This window comes from Temnothorax nylanderi, unplaced genomic scaffold (assembly GCF_030848795.1).
Source record: "Temnothorax nylanderi isolate EJ_2023f unplaced genomic scaffold, tnyl_v1.0 TNYL_tig0262_pilon, whole genome shotgun sequence".
Taxonomy (NCBI): Eukaryota; Metazoa; Arthropoda; class Insecta; order Hymenoptera; family Formicidae; genus Temnothorax; species Temnothorax nylanderi.
In genome coordinates, this window is record NW_027249324.1 from 1 (window position 1) to 12,500 (window position 12,500).

Consider the following 12,500-nt stretch of genomic DNA (forward strand, 5'->3'; position numbering starts at 1 on the left):
TGTATTTATGTAATAGATACATAATCAATAAATACATTAAAAAAAAATTAATACATAAATATATAATACATTATTAATATATTAAGACTTGAATGCATTAAATAATATTTATGTATTAATTTTTCAAATGTATTTATTTATTATGTATCTTATTACATAATATACGAATAGCATATTTATTTGTATTAAAGTGTTAATGTATTTATGTATTTATGTGTATTTAATGTATTTATGTATCATGTATTTGTTATAATGAATACGTACCTTTCTGAATCTTTCATAAATCAGAATAGTTTCCTTTGATCCCACAATCTTTAAATACATATCGATAACCACTTTTATTACTCATTATGATTTTATTTAAAAAAAATTTTTAATAAATACAAATACAATACGCGCCGATACATATATAAATACAATAATAAAAATATGCTATTTGAATATTATGTAATAAGATAATAAATAATAAATACATAAAAAATTAATACATAAATAATGAATAAAATATACATGAATAAATTGTGTCGTGACATTTTTGTTTCGAATATTAATTAATATGTAAATCTTATATTTTTTTCATTTTCTTATAAATTATCACAAGCGGTTTCTATTATTCAAATAAAAGCGCATGTTTTTTTACTTAGTGGCATGTGTTGTGACATTTTTGCTTCAATATTTAATTAATATATATTTCTTATATGTTTTTTCATCTTATACAATTATCAAGCGGTTTCTAGTAAGCGGTTGAAATAAAACACGCTCGCACAACCAACATTATGGCGGACGTTTGCCACGAAGAACAAAGGCTTCGACACGGAGTGAACCTACTGTTCTTACTTATACTGTGGTATAAATCCCAATTCCACAAAAATAATGTAACGAACACCTCTCACTTCTATGGATGCAACTGAACTAATAAAAAACTTATAAACAATACACTGCTATATATGTTTTTAAAAACGCACGTGTGCATAGATAGCGTGCAGTATAAACATAAGCCGGTATTCATAGTCAGTTCTTATATTTAAGACCGTCTTAAGTACAATCTTAAGATGTCATTAACCAATCACAGAGTCGTATTAGCATCTTAAGATATTACTTAAGACAGTCTTGAAATAAGATCTGATTATGAATACCGGCCTTAGATTGACCAAAAAGCCCTATGACTCAAAAAGCATCACCCTACCCTGTCTTAAAAGAAGGCTTAAGATATCCCACAATACCTACCCACACTTTCTCTAATATTTTTTGGCATTTTATTTATTTTATAAATTGGAAATAGTAGAATATATGTTGCAAATAGTATAGACAAAAAAAGAATTATTATTTATTCTTTTTGATGATGTCAAACAAAATTATCTTCTAGATGACATTGTTCTCCCGCTTTTGTTACTTCTTATACATAAATATATTTATAAATCAATAAATTATATGTTTTATATTATTTTATTAATAATTTAACTATTGAGCTTATATTACGATGTTCATAAATTATTTTTATTGCTTGAAATATTAAATGACATGTCTTTGCTAAAGAAAAATATATAAAATATTTTTTTTATAACAGTTATAGTAGCATTTTGTAAACAGAGTAATATACATAATAATGTAATAAATTTTTTCTCTAAGAAGAATGTATTTATATCACAACTAAAATAAAAACCAATATGAAAGGTATACTCGTTTTATTGAATTGATCAAAATTTTTTCAAACGGTCAAACTTCAAACTCGGTTACTAGATAGTTCGATTAGTCTTTCGCCCCTATACTCAGTTCCGACGATCGATTTGCACGTCAGAATCGCTACAAACCTCCATCAGGGTTTCCCCTGACTTCGTCCTGACCAGGCATAGTTCACCATCTTTCGGGTCCCAACGTGTACGCTCTAGGTGCGCCTCTTCTCGCGATGAGAACGAGACGCCCCGAGAGTGCAGAGCCGCATCGCGACGCGGCCCATCCTCCCTCGGTCGACAACCAGGGCCGACCTACACTTTCATTACGCCTTTAACTATCGCTAGTCCCAATGACTCGCGTACGCATGTTAGACTCCTTGGTCCGTGTTTAATGAGAAATGTTGAGAAGTCAATATTTAATAAAATACAATATCTTTGAAAATATTGCGATTTTTGCAATATTTGCTTAGTACCAATTAGCTTTACAATTTCTTAAACACTATAACATATATTTCAGATGAATAAATGCTGACTTTGATGTTCTAAAAGTTGATTTTTTTGTTATAAAATTGCTCACAAGGAGGCACAAGTAAGTCTGAATAAGATTTAAATCTTTTGTGTAAAGATTAAAATGAGATACATATATCTTTATATAACTGTTCTTATACATGTTAAAAGATAAAAATCCCAAAGACACTTACAAAGAAATCAACTTTCATGTATCTAAATAGGTATATACAAGGTATCCTATTTTGAACAGTCCAGCCGCGTATCTGGAAAATTAAGGGGTAACGCCACTCTAGAATTTTCAAAAAATCGATTCTTTTTTGCTCAAACGATGCTTTAAGGAAGGTCTTAGAAATAAGGTACACTTGGTTTCAAAGCTCGGAAAAATCTCTATTATCCCTTTTTCGTAATCCGTCTGCCGGCGCGGAATGCATCCGTGAATGTTAACTGAAACTTTAAACGCGTTTTTCTCGAAATCGCTTTTTTAAAATCGGGCGGAATCAGAACTCGAACACCTTTTATCCGATTGACTTTTGAGTGAAACTTTACAATAACATTATCTTTAGAAATACGTATGGATTTTGCGATAATTTGAACAAAACTTTTTTTATAAACAATTTTGTGCGAAATTTTTTAGCGAAAAATGAAACATTTTTTTCCAACATGCATCATTCTTACAAAAAATGATATTTCGCAATTCCCATACGTACTTCTATAGAAAATCTTATATATTTTTCAAAAATCTTTGAATTTTTGTACCAGCTCAGAAATTATAGGAGCTTCGATTCCGCCCGTTGGACGACTTCCGCAAAAAGGCACTTTGGATCAATGGCTCTGGCGCCGCCATTTTGTCAATAAAAAATTAATAAAAAAAATTTTTTTATACTTTAATATATAGATAATAAATAGAATTAAACCGATTTTCATTTATAATTATTGTATTTCTGAAAAAAATTATCAAAAATTGGCTTTTTTGGGACTCTAGAGTGGCGTTACCCCTTAAGCCTGGCAGGTAAAAATGTTTCAAACAAAAAGTATATATACTATATATAGTTTGGAATAGTTTGGAATAGTTTGGAAAGGGACAAATAATGTATAATGGATGTATTAATACATTTATCGCGGCATTAAATTCTCCACTATTGTTTTGATCGCTTTCAAAGTACAATTCAATGGTTTATTCGTAAAGAGTAGGGAAGACCGAGGCTATCTGTCTTCACTTTACGCTTTCTTCAAGTTTACTAAAAAAACTAATAAAGATATTTGGCTAAACATTTTAATGGTGTAACTTTGTTATAAAAAAAAAAACATAATTAGAATCGTTAATCTTTTACCATTTTAAAGAGATAAATTTTTTAAGCAGGCAAGTCAAGCGTAGACAGATAGTCCCATATGCGGGGCTATCTGTCCACATAATAAAAAACACATTATGTATATTAATTTTTATACTTATTTATAATATTATTTATTATTAATATATAATATTGAAAAAACTGTCTAGTGAAGTAGCTGCTCGTAGGTCATTTTTTTACAGTAGCGAGTGAGAGCCCGAACAATTATTCCAAAGTCTAACGCTGTTTTTGTGAAAAGATTCTCGCTCGATTTTTATTCTTTTAATTGCTCTAAGTATAATTTTAATGGATATGTCTACCTTATCCGTCTTAAGGAAAGTCTTTCTTTTGTAGTTACGCACATTATCTATTTATAAAAAAAACAATCCGTCATTAAAGTGTGGACACATTGCCCCATCAAAAATATGACAGATAGCCCAGGCCACGTTTTTCAGTCTTTAACATGTTGCGAATTTTAGATTATGCGAAATATTATTTGACGTTCTCACACCTGATAACTATATATTAATTGATAATATTATGAATTGCTTACCTTAATTTGAGTTAAACTACTGTCGCACAGCAAATTTTTCGACCGTCGAAAAATGTGAATAATTGTTTTCGCTTTTCTTTTAACGTATATAGCGTCTGCGAGAAGCATCGCAAGAAAACAAACAATTTTTAAATCTCGTACGTAGAGCATTTTTAACTATTTGTTACAATGGTAGAGATGTCTGTCTCTTAAAACCTCAGATAGCAGTACTGTGGGCACATAGCCCCCGTAGACCAATAGCCCCGGTCTTTCCTATCCTTAAAAAAAATATTCAAAATATCAAACTTCATTGAAATTGATTAAATACTTTTATAATATGACAAATATGACAAATATGACTCACTTCTTATATGAGATCCCAATATCATTGTGTGAAAAGGAGCCTCTAAAGAGAAAGATTTTACTCGTATGATTTAGATATAATCAATTTCTCTTATTACTTTATTTATTACTAGTTGGTTACTTGGGGCTTCGCCCGGACGGCTTTTTTTTAAACGACTTTATTTGTGTTATTACACTTGTGTTCTAGCTAATCTTATCCATCAATGCATGATTCATAAACACATACTTTTAATAGTTTTCTACGTCACCCATGAGGTACTATTATTAACGCGTTTTTTTTAGTGGTCAATACCAACTTTCCTTTAATGATACTCTATATATGAGAAATATAACATGTATAACTTATACACTTTTTAGGCAAAAATCGGCAACTTTTTCACCGATTCTCGCCAAAAATTCAATACCAACCTACCTTTAATGATACTCTATCCATAAAAAAAAATTAGCAACCGGTTTACTCAAATTTTTGTGTTAATTTAACATAATATGGATGTGTTAAATGGTAACACCGATACTATGTTAAAATATTTTAACAGAAAGGAAATGTAATTCTGATCGTAATTTGAGGTTAATTATGTGTAACAATTAACATAACTTTTATGTTGAAGTTAAGATTGTAAGATAAAATCAACACTCTTTTTCTGTAAATTTTTATTCCCACTTCTGTTATAGAGTAAAATCAACACTCTTTTTCTGTAAATTTTAACACATTTAATAAATACGTCCAAATTGTGTTACTTTAACATATTTTTTAACTTATTTTAATAATTTTACATTTTAAATTTGTTAAGTTCAATTAACATAGCAGTCATATGTTAAATCTACACATGTATGTGTCGATTATTTTACACAAAAATTTTAACAAGGACCTTTTTTAACAAAACTACAAAAATTTTCCAACAGTGTACTTATAGGGGAGAGTGGGGGAATTGCAAACATCTAAGAGAAAAGTTAAATAAAATCGACGATTATTTATCAATTAAAGAAGTCTTTATTTTAAATGATACTTCAGTTATTTGGCTTTAAACTAAATAATTAATATTTATAGATTATTTATCAACGTAAACTATAATTTTAAACAAAAAGCAAAACCCGTTCGTAATTACCACAGCTACGATTCGGCATTGCTCCGCGTGCAACGCGACGGGTAACTCCAAATGGCAAGAGTTTTGCTTTTTGTTTAAAATTATAGTTTATGTTGATAATCTATAAATATTAATTTTTGTAGTTTAAAGCCAAATAACTGGAGTATTATTTAAAATAAAGACTTCTATAATTAATAAATAATCGTCGACTTTATTTAACTTTTCCCTTAGGTATTCGCACAATTCCCCCACTCTCCCCTATAATATTAATAAAATGTTCTATATTTTAATATATTTCTACAATTGCCTTAATACTAAAATCAAAAATAGAGTATTAAATTAACACATAGATAGAACACTTAATTCTATTATATCTAATTTTACTTTTTTAAATAAATTACTAGTAGACCCTCAAAATTCAAAAATTGAAGAAAAAAGGAGCTATCAGGGTCGAACGCGGATCTTAGTGCGTGATGTCAATCATTAGATTTATTTTTCAAAATACAGTGCGTTTCGGCTCCATTCGAGCCATCTTCAGCAATAACAATAATGTGTCACAACGTTCTAAATGCCCATTGGCAAGTTTACCGATTAGAATTGTCGGAAACACTGACCAAATGATCGATATCTGAAAAATATCTTTGTAAGAGTCATGTAATAAAAAGAAAACTACAGCAACTCACCAAAAGGCCGAACAATGTGGGACATAAAACCGTGTAGAGACAAAATGATTCGCGAGGAGACTTAACGGTCCCCTCGACACACCAACAGTGACGAAATGACAATCATTCCGAAGGTAAGCGTGTCACGAGTCAAAACAACAGTGCGGATAATACATAGTGAGTAAAGTCGATGAGAGAAATATTAGATAAAATGTAACCAATAGCAAAGCAGGATCTGGCCGCGTTAACAAGTTAAATACGAATGGTAAAACGTTCATGGGTGTGGATTATAATTTATTTAAGACATCTATATATGCATGGTGTAAAAATTCCGTATCATTTTGTGAGTTAATCCCATTTTTTTGTAGCTTAATGTGAGACATTTCAGAAACAAGTCTTCTGGAGAGATATCTTTCACTGTCCAAAATTTCGACGTTCTCCCAGTCAAAGTCATGATCGAAATTCAATCTGTGTTCTGTAATAACCGATTGAGTAGTAGTATTTCTGTGAATGTGGTTACGGTGTTCTGAGACTCTCGTTCTCAATTGTCTCTTCGTCTGGCCTACATACGACGCGTCACACTTGTTACAAGATATTTTGTAAACCACATTCTTATTAGATTGAGTTGGGAGAACGTCTTTTTGTACTTTGATAAATTTCCGAAGTTTATTTAGACTGTAGAAGGACAAGTTGACATTTTGGTCCTTGACGACCCTTTTAAATTCTTCAGAAATACCAGGAACATATGGGACAGTAAACCAATTACGACGTTCATCTTCAACCGTAGATGGAGATACATTTTGTTTGCGAGTACATTTGTAAAGTAATGATTTTATGCGAGTGTTAATGGTATCAAAAATAAATGTCAACGGATAATCATTCTCCAGAAGAACGTCTATTATGAACTTAATGTTCTTAACGTGGAATTTTGGATGAGAAAGTAAAAAGGCCCTATCCACCATGCCCATAATCGTGCCTCTTTTTTGAGAGACAGGGTGCTGCGACAAAAAGTTAAGGTAACGACCTGAAAAAGTTGGTTTGTGAAACCAGTCAAATTCTAGTATGTTTTCATTTTTGATAATTGTCAAATCTAAAAAATTCGGCCTTTTGGTGAGTTGCTGTAGTTTTATTTTTATTACATGACTCTTACAAAGATATTTTTCAGATATCGATCATTTGGTCAGTGTTTCCGACAATTCTAATCGGTAAACTTGCCAATGGGCATTTAGAACGTTGTGACACATTATTGTTATTGCTGAGGATGGCTCGAATGGAGCCGAAACGTACTGTATTTTGAAGAATAAATCTAATGATTGACATCACGCACTAAGATCCGCGTTCGACCCTGATAGCCCCTTTTTTCTTTAATTTTACTTTTTTACAATAAAGATACTAGTTTAACAGAAATCAGAATAAAAATAAGATCATCAATAAATCTTATCCATTATTCTGTGCACAAGTAAAACACAAGTAATGAAATATCATTTATTATGTAATATTTACAAATATTACATATATAATATCTCATTACTTGTGTTTTACTTGTGTATCTGTTTATGTCAATCTTCGCAAACCCAACTGCAAACATGTAAAGTGCAAGACGCAGACAGATCACTTTTATAAGAACTCGGAATAAATGGGAAGAGTCAGAGTATCTAAGTACATTTCCGTTTCTTACCATTATCTTTGAATTAAACAGTTCTTTTTTTGACACACTCTTCTTGAGGGTTAATAATGCATTAAAAATTTGTTCGGTAGTCTCATTATCTCGTCTGCAGGAGTTGGAATTTTGGATCTTATTTAACTATTATAATCACTTTATATCTAACATTCTTACGAAGTGTCATACCGTTTATTTTATTATCAATTTCTTCCTCTCTGGAGTTATTCTCATAAAAAATAATAAGAAACGTTAACGCTCAACGATCGCGACAACTATATACGTGACAAAAAATAAAAGTAAACATATTTCTTACGATATATGTCCGCGCGTCCTCCAGAAAGATTGAAACACTAAAGAAAGACTTGAAACATGTTTTACAATTTTACATCTCTATCCGGGAAGAGGTTCTAATTTTACTACATGCTTCATATGGTCACATTTAATCGTGCAACACAATCCTCGCCCTCCCCTTTTTCTTCTCTCCCTCCTCTTTATCTCTCTTTTTCTCTTATAAATTCTTTTTCCATATCTTCTTAGACGGTATAATAAATATTTGAGATAGAATTATTGCCTCGCTACGCATATACATATATTTAAACGCCACTTTGTGGGAACCCGGTTTAAGAATTGCCAATTCGGATACTTGATATCCAAAGCGCGAAGTACGAAGTCGTAAGATTGAAGTCGTGCGCTGAATTTAGATTCGTCGTCACGCCGATCTTAAAGAATTACAGATGAGCATCGTAGGTTACTTAAGCTCTATGTACATACCGGGTGTCCCATTTTATTTTTGACAGTCAAATATCTGGAAATCATGGAGTTTTAGAAAACAATTTTCAAATAAAAGTTGTAGAGTTTCGAGGAAAGTATAATATCGTGACCTTGAATTGCCCTTGAGTGGAATTTGTAAGGTAATTTAAAGGTCAAATATATTTTTAAAAATAGAAGGAGGTACTTTTTATTGCAAAATCGGAAAGAGCGTTTACTTTTATGTAAGAAGGTACTAGAACATTTTTTGTCTAAACTTATAATTTAAGAAGATAATGATAAGTGAAACAAGACTGATAGGTATGATACCTATACAATAAATTATGATATACAATAAATTTAGAGAAAATGTCATTTACGATCGGGACTGGATTTTGGTAATCTAATTCAATATTATTTGAATGAACTTTATATACAATTCATCGCCCTAGCAAACCACGCGCCGTTACTTACGGGCTTGAAACACAGTTTCAATTAAAGCCAGAACAGTATGATTACATAATTAAATTAATAATCAATTTGATAACACTAACATACATCTTTTAGGAAATTATAAATTATAATAAACGATATGAGAAATACAGGATATGTAGAAGGGGATATAGAATAAAAGATACGTTGCGAAAAATAACATTCCGCCAGGATTCGGACCATGTTAGTGTGATTAAATTGATTATTAATTTAATTTAGTGATTTAGTCCAGTCAAAGTACGGAAAAAAGGGAGGGTACCTAGAAAAAATTGCAACACAAGGTTTTATTACGTCATTGTGTTCAGAAAAATATACTGAACAACATATCCAAATTGCGCCATTTTCCGCTATCCCTAAGTATGTTTTTTATTAACAATTTATAAACAAATTTGTTTTTCTCCACAAATACGATAAATTTCGAAATTTTTGTAGAGATCAAAGTTGTAGAGCAGACAAATATCTACAAAAAATGTTCTTATGAATTTTGTGAAATATCTCATATTATTTGAGATATTTGCAACAAGAGCTACTAGGCTACGCGCGGAGCGGAGCGGAGAGTTCTAACAAGCACACGGCAGTCTCTACCGGTCGCTGCTAGTTCTCTAGGTTCTACAAGGAACTTGAGTTGGTTCTCGATACTAGTATATGTGTCTATGTATACACACACAAAATTATTAATTATTTAACAAAAAACCAAAAACGAAAAAATTAAAAAAAAATTAAAAATTAAAAACAAAAATTTAAAAATATTAAAAACAAAAACAATAAAAAAAAAAATGGGGTGACAATCGAGCCAACAGCCTCCTTGTGGCCACCCTGAAAACAGATGCTAATTTATCTGGCTAATGTTGGCCGTAAGCGCGCAGCGCTATAATGTTTTGAGCTTCCGTTGCAAATATCTCAAATAATATGAGATATTTCGAAAAACTCATAAGAACATTTTTTGTAGATATTTGTCTGTTCTACAACTTTGATCTCTACAAAAATTTCAAAATTTATCGTATTTGTGGAGAAAAACAAATTTGTTTATAAATTGTTAATAAAAAACATACTTAGGGATAACGGAAAATGGCGGAATTTGAATATGTTGTTCAGTATATTTTTCTGAACACAATGACGTAATAAAACCTTGTGTTGCAATTTTTTCTAGGTCTAATCGTATTTTGACTGGACTAATTGTGCAATTCTAGCTTTGGTTGAGACTAGCTGCGATTTAAGTCCATAAATAACAGCGCGTGGTTTGCCAGAGCGAAGAATTGTTTAATGACGATTTTATCCTTAATTTGATTGCTTTAAAAGAATTTGTAGATAACTTAATTACAGGAATTAATATATTTATGATTTTCTTTTTTAAACGTAGATCTGCAATTAACAAGTTAAGTGTATGGACAAATTTGTATTATACTAAAAAATGATTACATATCCGATACATAGGGTGAAACTGACATATTTTACGACATATGCTGAGATTTTGGAATATCTCTCCATACGCAACTGCGAAAACAATTAAATATTATTTTATTGTATTAATTTTATAATCGCAAAAATTGAGAATTATATCGCCAGTAAGTGAAACAAATTCAACTCAGGTATACTTAATTTGACCCAACTGGCTAACTTTATTTAACAGAACGCTACGTTTCGACCTCGGGTTTAGGTCCTTTTCAAGCGTCTCATACACAAATTGTTAGTTAGTTAGGCATAATGCCTGCTACGCCACGTCTAAAAACTAATGAATAAAAAATTACGACATGTAACACGTATAGTCCACAATTAATATAAATTAGGTGCTTACACAAATTGTTCGTTGAGAATTACAATATATAAATGAACGTTGACACGGCATATTCGGTCGTTCTGTCGTCAAATGAACTTGTCCGGTCGGAGATGTTACTGCTAATGTGCGGACACGGAGAATAACAAACCACCATTGCTTACATTGATTAGGAGGGGGAACAGACTAAGAAGTGGGAAAATTATGCCTCTTCTATAATTCGTTCGTAGAGAGCGTTGAGCTTCTCGGTGTCTTTTTGTAAATTTATGTTATCGTTAAACTTCTTTATAAAAAACATTTCTGCTATTTCCCTTTTCCTAGTCTGTTGCTCCTTATGCAGAATTAATGGTTTTCTCCAATCAAAGTCGTGTCCATATGATGTTCTGTGACAGCTGACCACGGAATGATTGCTGACGTCCTTTTTTATGTCGTTTTGGTGCTCCTTGAGACGAGTGCCTAAGTGCCGTTTCGTCTGCCCGATATATGCGGCATTACAATCTTTGCAATTTATTTTATATACTAATTCAGTTTGGTTGAGATCATCTATCCTGTCTTTCCCTCTTTTTATGACGCAGTCTAGTTTTTTAGGGACAGTATATAGAGTATTAATGTTAACTTTCTTTAAATCTCGACTTATGGACTCGCTCAGATCTTTCACATATGGTAACGGTATACTATTCCTTGGATCAAAAATTATTTTACTGTCATCGGTGGACATGTTATTACGTGTTTTAAGGTGATTTAATCTTTTGGCTATGTATTTATTAATGATTGACTTTGGAAAACAATTGTTAGTCAAGATCTCTTTAACAGTTTTGATGTTAGAGTTGTGGAATTTTTTGTCAGAGAGTATAATAGCGCGATCAACTAGGCTTGTGATGGTATTTATTTTGTATTTTAACGGGTGATTCGAGTAAAAATTTGTATACCGTCCAGAAAACGTAGGTTTTCTGTACCAATTCGTTATTAAAGTATTGCCATTTCGGATTACAGTTGTGTCAAGAAAGTTAAGTGACCCGTTCTTTTCCGTTTCATATGTGAATTTCAGTCTGGGGTGATAGTTATTAAAAGTTCTTAATATTGTGTCAACTTTAAGTTTAGGGACGACAGTAAAGATGTCATCAACATATCTGAAAAAAACAGGGATATCGAAATCTAGCAGGTTCAGGCAGTGCGTCTCCAGATCATCTATTACAATGTCAGAAACGTCAGGAGATAAAGGAGACCCCATAGGACTGCCGAAAATTTGCTCATATATCTCACCGTTGAAACTAAAGCTAGTGGAGGATAAAATCAGGTCGATAGCGTATAAAAATTATTGTAAATTAAGGTCTGTTTTTTTCGAAATTTGACTCCATCTCTTCTCTATTCCCTTAAGTACCAGGTCTTTTGGAATATTTGTGAAGAGTGAGGTAAAGTCAAGAGAGATGAGTATTTCATCCTTCTTTATCTGTCTGTTGTTAATAAACTTAACGAAAGACCAGCTATCTTTTACATGTGACTTCGGTTTCTGGATAGAAGAGTGTAAAGTGTTTTGCAAGAGACTTGCTACGTTGTATAGCGGACTTCCCAGCGTCGAGACAATAATGCGTAACGGAAGGCCGGGTTTATGCACTTTCGGCAGACCGAATTTAATTGTGGACTATACGTGTTACATGTCGTAATTTTTTA